Below are 13275 nucleotides of genomic sequence, written 5' to 3' on the forward strand. Positions count from 1 at the left end.
TATTAGTGCTAATTAGCCATACCCACATAAGTAGGGAGTCATCTGGGGCCTCTTGGCAATCCCAAATTGAAGTCTGAGCAATTTGCAGAGCCAAAGCCTTGGATGTTCAGCTGTGCAGAGTACAAGGTTTTCAGAGTTTGCTGTGGGCTGCGTGTGGATCCCAGGTGCTGGAACACAACTGACTTTATGTGCATCACAGGGAATCAAGATGGGAATAAAGCTTCTGTTGCAATCCTAACTGCAAATGCACTGATGTAATAATTTAGTACCTGGGAACTTGTGTGTGTGGTCATCTAGGAACTGTTTATCTTCATGATGAAACTCTCTGAGTTCTCATTTTTTTCTCAGAGAAACTCCCATCCTAAGTCATGGAATCATATGAATTTTAACCTCATAATTGGTTGGGATGAAATTACTCTAGGGATGAGAATGTAATGTTCAGTTCAGAAACCTCCCAGAGTTTACAATAGATCTCAAAGTATGGTTTCTATGTTTTTATCATTTTTAGGACCAGCACCTAGAAACCTAGTATCAAAAAAAGGAGCATGGTTTGAAAAAGGCAGTAAGTCTGGAAATATATTCTATGAAACTTCAAAACTATTGTGGCTCTTACTGAGAGACACTTGAGCGTGTGTGGGCTGGCCCAGCAGCTGGATTGCAGTGAATGGTCATCCCTGATGTCAAACAGGTTTGAAAGGGGGACAGGCCACGTTTGAAGTCTGCCCAAGAAGAGGTAACTAAACTCCAACCTGTTTCTGAACAGTTCTAGCCTGTATGAAAACAATTACACCACCTAAAGTCAAAGTCAGACTGGTGAATTCCAGATCCTGATCCCAGGTTTCACATTTGACTCTGCAGTGGAGCTGCCTTCAAACGTAGCTGAGCAGTTGGAATCAAGGAGCTTTTGGGAAGTCGTGTGATCTCCTCTCACCTGGTGAATGACTTGAACTGAAAGAGGCCAATAGCAAACAGGTGAGCCTGACATTGCCACTCTTTTTTTCCCCTTGTCTTTATCCTGAAAGAGCAGCAGGTCTGAGGTATTCAGGAGCTGCCATGGCAGTCGGGGAAGGCACAGTCCCTTTGCTGCTAATTACATCTCCCAGCTGAGACACTGTGGTATTGTTTGAGCATCATCCTGCAAAATCAGACAGGAGACTGTGAGTTACACAGGCCCTCCCAGTGCTGCAGCAGGCAGAGCTAGATTCAGTTTATGATGGATTAAATCATCTTCTACAGAATTGCTGTCTGCCCAGTTGTTCTTGTCCCTGTATTTGCATTGTGACTTATTCCTGTCCCAAGAGTTGTTCTCTTCCCTCATTCTTATTTGAGTGATTTTCAGGCTCTTAGGGTGTTTCATGGTTTCAATCATGTCAGGAACAACAGTGGTCTGCTGAGCCACTGCCAGCATTGAATTAGATTTAATATGCAAATACGTATTATAACACACACTGATAACACAGATACCTGCCCCAGAGTTTCTTCTCTTGGATGAAGTTGTAGAGTATAAATACTCTAAACACTGTTTCAAAATCAATTAGGAGTTGTTGCCTTATCCAGAAAGGCCTTTTCTGTGTTGCCAGGGTTTGCCAGCTTACTGGGATTTTGCACAGAGCACTGGGGAAAGAGGGAAGCTGCTGTGGCCATAGTAATAATAATAATAAGAATAAAGAGCACCAATGCAGTGTTCTGGTGCTTTGAGGCTGACTGGCTTGGAAAGCACCAGACAATTCTCTTTTACCTCATTAAAGTTCTTCTCAATTAACTTTTAAAGAAGCAGTGGTTTATAAATGTCAATTGCCCATCTTTAATGTGCAGTTAATAGTGGAAAGTTATTGCTTCTGATTAAGATTGGTTGTAAGGAAAACAAGCCTGTGCTTCACTTCCTACTGAGTGACCAGTTTTACTGTCTTTGATGTTGTCATTTTGCAGACATCTAAAGATTCAGGTTCTGCACATGTGATTTTATAAGCCACAAAATCATCTTGCAATTGAGTTTAAAATTGATTGAAACAGAATTAGAAAATGGAGGAGGAGAGAAAATAATGTCCAGAGACTTTGAAAAGACAGAAAACTTCTGCCTTAGGAAATATCAAATGAAAATTATTTGGTATTTAAACAGAAAAAGATGGAGGATGTGTTTGTATGTAAAATAAGTTAAAATCCTTATACATACTGTCTCAGAGGAGCATAGCTTAGGATGAAGAGATGTGAAAAACTTAGCAGGATATTTCTAATCCTAAATAAGAATGCAACCCTTCTGATTGTCCTTCTTAATAAAGATGATGCTGAAGCCTTCCAATAAAATTCCAAGGTTTTTAACTGAACAGAATATACGAGTAGATGACATAATTAGTCTTTCTCCACTTTTCCAGTAAGATGTTGATTTGAGTATTTGAATCTATTTTTAAAGACAGGCTTCCTGGGATCCTAGAAATGCCAATCAAGAATGCCCTGTGTATATAAACCATAGATTATTATGAAGGGATTAAATCACTTGCAATACAAAACAGGAATCACTTGGCAGAAAGGAGCAACTCTCAAGACAACTGCATGAAAAGCCTTGAGATGTAGTAGACACCAAATCCCTGGCATTTCAGTCAAGCATGGCTGTAGTTTGGAATTTGATGTAAGGGGAGATTGGTATCTGAGGGGGTTCCACTGCTGAGCCCAGCTTCAAGCAAACACCTTCCAAAGGAGGTACAGACTGTGCCAGGACTGCCAGGGGTTGATGTGCTTGATGTCAGATGTTGAGAGAGAACCTGGATTATGATTACTGGGGGGAGCAGGGACTCAACTGAGCATTTATTTTATTCCTGTAGAACACAAAAGGCTCGTTGGCAACGAGTGTCACCCTTGTGGCTGATCCTGAGATTCCAGGCTGCATCCTGAGCCTCATGGCCCTGCAACATCAGCCTGGCAAGCTGGGCCTTCTCTTGGATTTCTGTGCAGTGTAAATGGATTTGATGGGCTGGTCTGAGGCTGGTTCATGTGCCTCTGGTTTTAGATCATTACAGGCTGATTTTTCAGGTTCTCTGACTGCTTGCAGCAGCCATGGTGTTTGTAACCCCTGCCAGTGCTTTGTTCCTGCCTCTGCAGTTATCAAACTGACCCCACAGGCAGTCAAATCCCATCCATTCTTGACAAAGTTTTAAATTATCTATTGCTAACCTCTCACTGAAAATTAGGATTCTTGTGTCTGTGTAGAGGAGAATGAAAATTGACACTTTACTGACTGCTAAAGAGTGTTTGAAATACAGACAGGAATTGCTCTTAGTTATGTACAGAAGAACATGATGCAATATAGACGTAATATTCCCTTTTTCCCTCCTAACCAGTGCCATTTCCCTGGCTGCCATTCTCTTCTCCCCACAGTCCCATGGTCTCTGGCCCTATCACAGTCCTGCTTTGCTGCTGCTTCTCTCAGCTATCTCTAAACGAGAAATAGAAATAATTATACACAACACAAACATACTCATCATGTACAGTCATGGTAATAAAATTTCTCTGCACAAAGGAGGTGGCAATTTGGGAGAAGGACTGTCCTGCATTTTAAGAGCCACAGAACAAATTAGAAAGGAAAAATTTTCCTGTAGTAGTCCAGAAGGTATTTAAGAGAAAGGAAATGACTAAAAAATCTCATTTTAAATCAAATGGGATTAGATGATAGCATCTGTTCAATTTGGTGGTATGAAGTAGATATGAAATAATAAATACCAGTTAGGTATATTTTAAATTTTTTAGCTGTAATAGCACTCCACAGGTGTGAAACAGTGGCCATGCATGTCACAGGATGCTGAGGAAATTTAGGAAACTGCTTTCTGTCCCAGTCCTGCTGAGAACAAACACTTTTATTCCTCTTTAGTCATGCAGGCACACACAGAAATGAAATTTCTGTGAGGGCTATATTACTAAGTATGTAAATTCATGTGCTTACCTGAGTGTAACTTGCTTAAAGTTCTTAAGTCACACAATTTGAACATGATTGTACAGAAACTGTAAAAACAATAGACACAAAAATAGTGATCATAAAGGATGAATGGTTAATCTCTTAAAACTCTGGCATGTTATGGCTGTACCTGGTCTTTGTGGGTAGTGCACAAAGGGTATTTGAAGGCTTTTTAAAAAATGTTTCTTTATTCTGAAAAACAGACCCTGGGCTGATTCACTCAGGGATGGGACTGCTGCCTCCATCCTGTTTATGGCCTGTCAAGTGCTGCTTTATTTCCAGGAGTTAAAGAATTTACAACTGGAAGAAAATACTGCAGGCTTATGAAAACTGCAAGGGTATGTCTAGAAGCTAGATTTTTAAATTTTTTGAAGTTCACTAGTATTTTTTAATTAAACAGGGGAGTGCAAGAGGGTACAAAATCTGAAAGCTGCACTCCAGGACTTTAACAAATCCCATGAACAACTTCTGTCTGTTGAAATTTCCTGTGAGCTGAGCCTGATCTTTCTCTGGCTTCTGGCAGAGTGCAATCCTCCAGATGCCCCCTGAGGCTGGAAGTCTTTGTGGGCAGCAGCTGAGGTGACAGAAATCCTTCCTCCAGGAGGTCACTGTCCCAATTGAACTGTTCTTTTGGGAGAAACTATGTCAGGAGGTCCTGCCTTGGGGCTGCCACGTAATCCATCTTCCTGCAGTTTTCTGTCACCATCCTTTCCCCTTGGGTGTGAGTTCAGGTTGTTCCCATGCACATCCTGGGTGCTGGTGTCAAGCAGAACCAGTTCAGCTTATCCCAGTTTGTTCCCTCAGTGCTGGTGAAGGACAGGGAGCCCCAAAGCCTCACCGTGGTGTTACAGAGCCTGCATGCAGAGGCTGCAGCAGAAAGCTGGATAACTGAACTGCCTTGGGCCAATTTTCCTGGCTTCATCCTTGAACTGCTCCAATTGCTTCCAGTGGATCCCGAGGTGAGCTCAGAATGGCTGATTTTCTTCCCAGGATGTTAATTCTAGGGTGCAGCTAGTTTTATATTTTTCATTTAATACCAATGAATATTTCAGCTTCTTTCCAGCGTCCCGTTAAAATAAATTATATAGACTTCCTTGTTCATTTCTTTATGGAATTCAAGATATTTTGACCTTGTCATAAGATCATTTCTTCTTTTAAGTCTGATTTTTTTGTTAAATACAGAAAGAAAGTGATTTTTCTAAATGACAAGGTCAATGAAAGTCCTGTTTAAAACACGTGGGAGCATGAATTTTTCTCAGAGGGGTGGCTTACAAAGAGATAGTTTCAATAAGTACAGTCAAAGGATTTAAAAAAGCACAGAGAAAGAAGAAAAAAATTGCAAAGCATATTCTGTGTTAAGTATTTTAAATTCATGTAATAGGTACAAAGGAAAAACACATTAATAATCTCCTAATAGATGTTATGTACCTTTTGTTGGAAGGTTAAAAGTGATCTTCCCCTGCAGCTTTGGGTCTGGGGTGCCCTGTAAGAGACAGACTGGCTTAAACCAAATTAGATTAATTTTTTTTTTTAAATAAAAGCCTTTTATTGTGTTTTCTGGGCTGTCTAGAGGGTCATGGTTTATTTCCGTGCAAGAGCCCCTCCCTGTGACGGGGCTTGAGGTAATTCCTCGGCAGCTCCTGGGACTGGGGGCAGAACAATGTACTGAAATCTCCAAATGAGAGTGTGGCAGCAACAAACATTCTCTGAAAATTCTGTTGTGAATGTGGGAGAGTGAGAAGGATGCAAACAGCACTTGATTCTGCCTTAAAATGTAATAGTTTTAAAGAAAATATTGGGAGTTGGTTTATTCTTCTTTCTTGAGTTAGTTTTTCTTATCTTTAATAGGTTTCATCTGACTGTGGGGGGCAACTCTGAAAATGTGTTGTAGTCTAGATCTAAGAAATACAGTATTCAAACTAGAAATGAGACTGTTCTTATTGGAAAGTACAATTAAAGAGATGAAAATATAGATATTGTCTGATCTAAGACTGAGCAGACATTATTGTAATTTGTAATTGCTTGTGAAGGAGGACTTGGGAGCTTGCAGTTGACGTCAACAGCAAAACCCCAGACAGTTTGGAAAGAATCACAATTAACCTTTTTCAAAGTAATTTGAATTTTGAAGGCAGAGGAAGTTATCTGGCCCAGACTGAAGTTACAAGAATTTCAGAGGCTTTTTTTTTGCCTGCGGTTTCTTTTCCTACAGGTCTTTTTTTTCTCTGTAGTCCAGAAAACTATGTTTATTTTTTTCCTCTAGTTTTTTTCCCTTCAATAAAAATGCATCTTCCAGGAGCCAAGAAGAGCTAAATTACACTCAGAGAGCGTCACAAATGTGTAGTGCATCAGATCCTTTTGCTCCCCTGTGTTTGTGTGGGAGTGAACAGAATGCAGCAATATTACCTGTAACCTCCAGCAATTCCTCAGAGAGATGATGTATCTGCAGCAGGTGATGGGACACAGTTGGAGGGCACGCTTTTAATTCATCTGTGTTCCTGAGCACGCTGAGACAAGGCTGGGTTCCCTGGGTTTTGGCAGCAGGTGTCTGGCAGCTGCTTGATTTTTCTTTTCCTGAGCCACTTCGTGGTGATTTACGCTGCCAGGACAGGCTGTCACAGTCCTGCACCCTTGGGACTGCCTGGAAGTTACAGATGCTGTGACCCAAAACCATGCAAACCCTCACCTTGTGCAGACTGATACCTCCAATTAGTGTCATGTATGTGAATTTTGGAACCTTCAGGATATTCACCCACTCCTCCTAGGGGAGAGCTGATTGCATGTCAGAGCTGTGACAGGGACACAGGGATACCAGTATTCCCCCAGAAGGGGGATGGAACACAGCCTCTAACATGACTGGAAGTCCCAGGCAAAGAGCTTTACCACTGGCTCATTGTTTTATCTTCCAACTCTCCAGCAACTCTAAAGATCAAGGAGTTCCCTTTTATTTAATATGAAGTGTTAAAAATCAGAAAGGATTTTTCCTCCTAATTTTGCAAGATTTTTTTTTAAATCAAAATATAATCAGGGGTCATCCAAGTCTACTGTAAATTCTTATCAATACATTCAGTACATTTTTAACAAGCTGTGCAGCATTTTTTACAGGTCATGACTTTGAGACAGTGTAATTCCCTCTCTATCTGAGCACTGTAATACTGAAGCCAGACTTGCTTAATGACATGATTATATCACCAGCTCCATTAACTTAAGTGAAAGGGGATCTACCATTATTCTTGCTATGTCTGGTATGTGTAATTACAATTATCAAATTGCATTTTGCAGAACAATTGGAAAACCTGAAAGAGATTTGCAGGAATTTTGTGTTGCCTCGTGGAGCGGCTTTAAGCCTGTGCTGAAAAGCAAAGCCCATATGAACTGCACAGGAACTTCTCAGAGGGGGCATCATGAGTGGGCAAAAGAAAGGGTTTTTTTGGCTGGAGTTTTCCACCTATAGCATTTTGGAGACGTTCTCTATGTCCCTCCCAACCTCCCCCACCTGCACGGCATGAGCCAGGCAGGCTGAGAGTAGGGACTGTTACCTGCTCACGTCCTTGGATGGAGACCAGAGTGAAGGGAGGCCAAGGAGGGATCCTCCTTTATCCCTCAGAGGGGCTGTGGATGTGTCTGGAGGGGAGAGGGAGAGCTGCTGAGCTGTACTGGGAAAGGACAAGGCTGTGGGTTAATATTGTCCAGCAGGAGATGTGACCAGCAGGGAGGTTGTGCCATGCAGCAGTCGATCTCCAAGAGCTGCTCTCCTGGGGAATAGTCAAATTCTCCAGCCCTTTCACAACGGTGGATGGGAGTGGGAAGAAATTTCCTGTATTTCAGTTTGGCCCTCTATGCCAGAGCCATAAATGACAAACCAGATCAGCTTAAGTGCCCTTAGTCACTCTGGTTTGGTTTGTCAAGGTATCAACAATATCTGGGCTCTTATTGCTGTGTGTGCTCAGTAGTTATTTTCACTGATCATTTTGCTACAGAATTATACATAACCATTTTTAACTGGATTTAACCTTTTCTAGTCATTTTAGGAAGAAGAGAACAAGACTGTATGTTACTGTTTATTATTTTATGTTATTAGAATACTACCACTCACTGTTGAAAACTCTTTTCCAACTATTCAAAATTAGGAACTAAAAAGAAAGTTAAGATAATAGGATATTTTAGCAGACTTCTGATTTTGTTTTAACTGTTGGTATCTACTCTCCATTTATCTAAATTCATATTTCCTATGCTTATTATCTCATTAAAATGAAAAGGAAAATGATGAGATTTTGAAGAAGGAAAATCTATTGCTTGTAATTCTGCTACGCTAAACAATCCGTAATTTTCCTGTTGTGATTTTTTTTTTTTTTTTTCTCCTTGCCAGTCTACCACCCGTATGATTTAATGCTTTGAAAATAAAGTTTTAGCTCTGCTGAGCTATCATCAAATAACACATTTTCCAGGATAGGTAAGATGAAGAAATTTACATATTGTTACTGTCAGGGTTATTGTAACACTTACATATTGTTGCTGGAACTATGGATTTGGTTTTTGGTTTTGTTTCACTACAAGTCTGAAAGGCTGGTTTTGTTAGCAAAATGCAAATTCCTCTCATAAAACAGAAGCTTTTTCTCTGTTGTACTTTTAATGTATTTAATAAATAGTCAGAAGTTAAACAAATCCAGATGCTTACTGGTATTTTATGTGACAGTATTGCGACAATTGATAAATATGTTCTGTTTTGTGAGAGCAGCCTTCTGCTCAGATGTACCATCCTCCTCGGTGGTTTTCAGTTGAGTCTCAGCTGCATTTCACTGTAGATGGAGCTGTATCACACAGAAAGCCAGACAAAAAACCCTGTTACATTTGTCCTTGGTAGTTAAGGGATCTAAACCGACACAAAGAAAATTCTTTGATATTTGTCGATTTTACCAGACAGAACAGTGGCAAAGGCAAGGCCAAGAGCTTGTGTGAATGGCTCCTCTCTGAAGGAATCTGCTCTGCAGGTGTTGCAGTGCCAATGCCACTAAGTCTGCCTTCCCTGCTGGGAAACAAAGGGAATTGTGAAGCGTCCTCTCACAGAAAAGAGGCTGTGTTATTGGGGGAGGTGGAAGTCACTGCAAATTGCAGGCTGCCAAACCCTGGGTCATTGTAAAACCACTGCTGGATTTCCCTCTTTGCCTTTTGGATAATGAGAGAGTTTGGGAGACTTGTAAGAGCATTTTCCTTTCCTTTATTTCTGTCAAGTTGGCCACTGACACTGGCACAAAGTAAGTGCTGTGTTACTGACTCTTCTGATTTCATGTTGCATTTGCACTCCCTTTGCAGCAGTGAAACGCCCTCTTGAAGTGGTGACACCAGATCAGCCAGCAGCAAGAAAGGCTGGTTGTGCCTCTGAGGAGTGAGACAGAAGGAGCTGCAAGCCCTGCGTGGCTGGTCAGGTGTTCTCTGATGCCCCAGTGTGAACTGATCCTCTGCCATTTATCATAAGAATGGAGGTGATTTCCTGCTTATATGGTGTAACCAAGGCCTTTTTCTCATTCTGTCCCCTTCAAATCTCTGGGATTTCCAAAGAGAAACCCCAACCCCTCTACACAGATTTAGAGGAAACAGTTGAAACAAGAAAGTCTTGGCATTTGGCTTGGGTGTTGAGGAGAGGAGGTTCAAGAGAGAGGAGATGCAGTGGGGCAAGAAACTCAGCTCTAATGCTGCGGTGTAGAGACCGTTAAAGAGCTGAAAAGAAATTCTTTGTGGGTATAGATTGAAAACAGTAGAGAACTGACCCCAGCGTGGGCAGCAGGGCAGGGGGGATTCTGCCCCTCTGCCCCTGTGCTCAGGTGAGAGCCCACCTGCAGAACTGCCCCAGCCCTGGGGCCAGCACAGGAGGGACCTGGAGCTGCTGCAGAGAGGCCGGGGGAGGCACCAGGATGAGCAGAGGGATGGAGCAGCTCTGCTGGGAGGAAAGGCTGGGAGAGCTGGGGGTGTTCAGCCTGGAGAGGAGAAGCTTTGGGGTGACCCAGCTGTGACCTTCCAGTGCCTGAAGGAGCTACAGGAAACACAGAGACTCTTTGGAAGGGTCTGGTGTGCCAGGACAAGGGGGAATGGCTTTCCACTGCTGGGGATCAGGGATGGATGGGATATTGGGCAGGAATTGTTCCCTGGCAGGGTGGGCAGGCCCTGGCACAGGGTGCCCAGAGCAGCTGTGGCTGCCCTGGATCCCTGGAAGTGCCCAAGGCCAGGCTGGACTTTGGGGCTTGGAGCAGCCTGGGACAGTGGGAGGTGTCCCTGCCCATGGCAGGGGGAGGGCTGGATGAACTTTAATGTCCCTTCCAACCCAAACCCATCTGTTATTCCATGATTATGCACTGAGAACTCAAATCAGGCTGTCGTCCTACTCCCTTGATACATCTGTGTCTGTTTGCCCATTTTGGAGTCAGACAAGATTTCTTCCTAAGCTTGATCCTCATTCTCCCATTTTATGCTTAGATTATATATGATCATAAATTATGTGTTCACTTTAAGTGAAATTTAACACTATAAAGATTTCCTAGTTCACATTCCCTTTTCAAAATTTTGTAGTCTAAATGGTTTAACTTTCGAATGCTGAAAATTCCTCAGGTAGAAGAGTTGAGCTTTTGTTTGCAATTCTGGCAGAATGGGCCATCTGTTTCTCTCAACCATTTCCCTCTAGAAAATATGATATTAAAGCTCCTGCATCTACACTGGCACAGAAGGCGAAGAGATTTTTCTTTCTGAGACTTAAGTTTTCTAAAAATACTGAAGGGGAGGGATAAAAGTGGAGAGTAGAAATTACTTGAGAAAAAAACATGTTCTAAATGTTTAAGCCTTGTGTTATTCAGAGCAGAAGCAGGGACTTTAATCCCCTCTTATGGTAAAACCATACAAAGGTTCCTGCTTGCTTAACACAATCCTGATACACAGTTGTTTAATAGCTGTAAAAAGGAAAATTCTCCTGGGTGTCGTAAGAGTCAGGAGTGTTCACTGGCTCAAAAATCTCTGAGCTTCTTAATTTAGACTTGCTCTTTTATTTTCTTAATAAAAAGAAGTACAACTCCAGGAAAGTAGCTGCTCCATGTGTTTCCAGGTGTCCTCGTGCTTCCAGCTAGCAGCCACTTTTTGTTACAGAAGGGCATTCCATTGTAGTAAATTAATTACTTGAGGACTCAGCTCTCTGGGTTACTCCTTAAAAGTTTGTGTCGGTGCCAGGACCCTGTGAACTGGTGGCCAGGAAACTGTCTCCTCGTTTTTTTCTGTTTATCCTGGAGTCCTAGACCAAGGCTAGGTATTCCAAGCCCCATCCAACCTGGCCTTAGACACTTTCAGGGATCCAGGGATAGCCACAGCTTTTCTGGGCACCCTGTGCCAGGGCCTCCCCACTCTCACAGCCAAGAATTTCTTCCCAATAAAGGTGTTTGTCAAATCTGTTTTTAGAATCCTGCAGCAAAGGAAGTCTCACCACGTTTCTGGACTGAGAGATTTGCCATTTGGGTTTAACAAGGTTTTCTTTGCTCATATTTAAGTACTTTGAGACTTCTCTGTTCTTAGCAGAGTCATCACAGAGGACTGGTGATTGCCAGCATCCTTGTAATCTTCTAAGCCTTTGAAGAAGGTGGTAGTCATATAAATTTTCTTTTATTATGCCTTTTTTTTGGTCACACATCATGTTTCCTAATGATTTTGTTATTCTAGATAGTTCCTTTGGACCAGTTGGTTTATAATTTTATGGCAGTGTAGTGGTCCAAAATGTCTTTTTGAAGCTCCAACAGAGCAAGGGAAAGAGAATCCAGCTTTTTGGTGAGTGCATCGTAGCCTGAGCATTGTCTTTATCAACATATTGTTGCATTTATTTGCTTAGTGGTATAATCATTGTATCACATTTTGAGATTCACCCTCTAGTCCTTAGTTTATTTGGGTATCCCCCAAATGGATTATTCTCAGGAGAAATTTGGGGGTTGGGTTGTTTTTTTTCATTTCTCATTGAATTTAGTTTTTTTTATTTCAGAGTGCTTTCCTCACCTGTGATTTTGACTTCTGTTCTCATACCCCAAAGCATTCACAGCCCATCCTAGCCTGGAGCCATCCATAGGTTTAGGATTATATTCTATATTCCAACATAGAAGCCTTTGACAAAACTAAGAACAGAAGTAGGGCCCTGTTTGAAGTGGCTTTCCTTATTAAGGCACCTTAGGTGGCATTGCATTTCCTGGAACAGGCTGCCCCGTGGGAAGCAGAAAGAATTTTGGTGCATGGTTGGAAAATGTTGACTTGTCTGTCATTAAAGTTGAACCAATGATCAGCGTGACTGGTGATATTACCTCTCTCTTACCCCTTTTTGCCTATGTAGGTGGAGAATAACTCACTGTTTGCTGGCATTTGACATTTTGAAGAGCAGTGAAGGTGGGCAGCACAAGCTGTGCCAGTGAGGGGGTTCCACAAAGCTGAGTGAGCAGCGTTGCTGCCGGAGCAGAGCCCCGTGCCAACACCAAACACGCCTTGCCGAGGGCAGGACCTGGCACTTCACACCTGAAATCCTTTTCTCTGGCATCTGCTGATGCAGCTGGTGAATCACACAGGTAGGAAGGGGTATTTTCTTTTTAAAACATATCAGATTGTAGCTAAGCTGTTGCAAAGGGTACTGAGTTAATTTAAGTCAGCCCAAATTCACTGTTCACATTTTTCTTTCAGCAGTGATTCACGGAGTGGATTTCCCCCCACCAGATGAAACTTTGAACTCTTAATTTATGCACATGTAAGTTGTGCTTCCAATATTTATTTTGCCTGGCTTTGTTTGTGCCGTTGGATTTTGCTCTTTCCCAGTCAAGCATGCTGGGCCATCTGCAGGCACTGGAATTATTTGGATGGCACAAATTCAGCACTGGAACGATTTGAACAGCACAAACTCATTGCTGCTGTGGATTGAGTGTGCAGGTGCCTCCTGCTGGTCCCTGAACACGGGGATGGATGTGTCCATCACAAGTTCTGCACAGACTGCTTCTGTGTGTCCTGCTCAGTGAGGCTGAGAGACAGCCAGGAACGTGTTTTTGTAAAGTCAGAAGATGGGTTTCTCCTGAAGTGATATGTATGAAATGACCAGATAGAATGTCTTTGTGGGAGAAAAATATTACTTGAGAATATTGGACTAGTTCTTGAAGCTGCATATTTGTGAGACTGCTGAATTATTTTAAAAATGTATATAACATTATAGTCAATGATTTACTGCAAACTTATATACTTAACTTCTATTTGTTTTAGTCTTAATACCTTATGACACTGTTTCCTTCAACTCTCTTCACACAGATAGACTTTGGTCTTTAATTAAAACACCA

At 42.0% G+C, this 13275-nt stretch overlaps 1 long non-coding RNA gene across 1 annotated transcript in view; it reads left to right on the forward strand.

The window, feature by feature from the left end:
• Positions 1-852: 852 nt before the first annotated feature.
• The window catches only part of LOC134555135 (uncharacterized), a 57367-nt gene continuing 44944 nt past the window's right edge, over positions 853-13275 (forward strand). Inside the window, exons 1-4 of the long non-coding RNA XR_010081374.1 lie at positions 853-972; positions 4150-4284; positions 4751-4905; positions 12294-12522. This is a non-coding gene — a long non-coding RNA (uncharacterized LOC134555135). The remainder of the gene's footprint in view (positions 973-4149; positions 4285-4750; positions 4906-12293; positions 12523-13275) is intronic.

This window comes from Prinia subflava, chromosome 9 (assembly GCF_021018805.1).
Source record: "Prinia subflava isolate CZ2003 ecotype Zambia chromosome 9, Cam_Psub_1.2, whole genome shotgun sequence".
Lineage (NCBI taxonomy): Eukaryota > Metazoa > Chordata > Aves > Passeriformes > Cisticolidae > Prinia > Prinia subflava.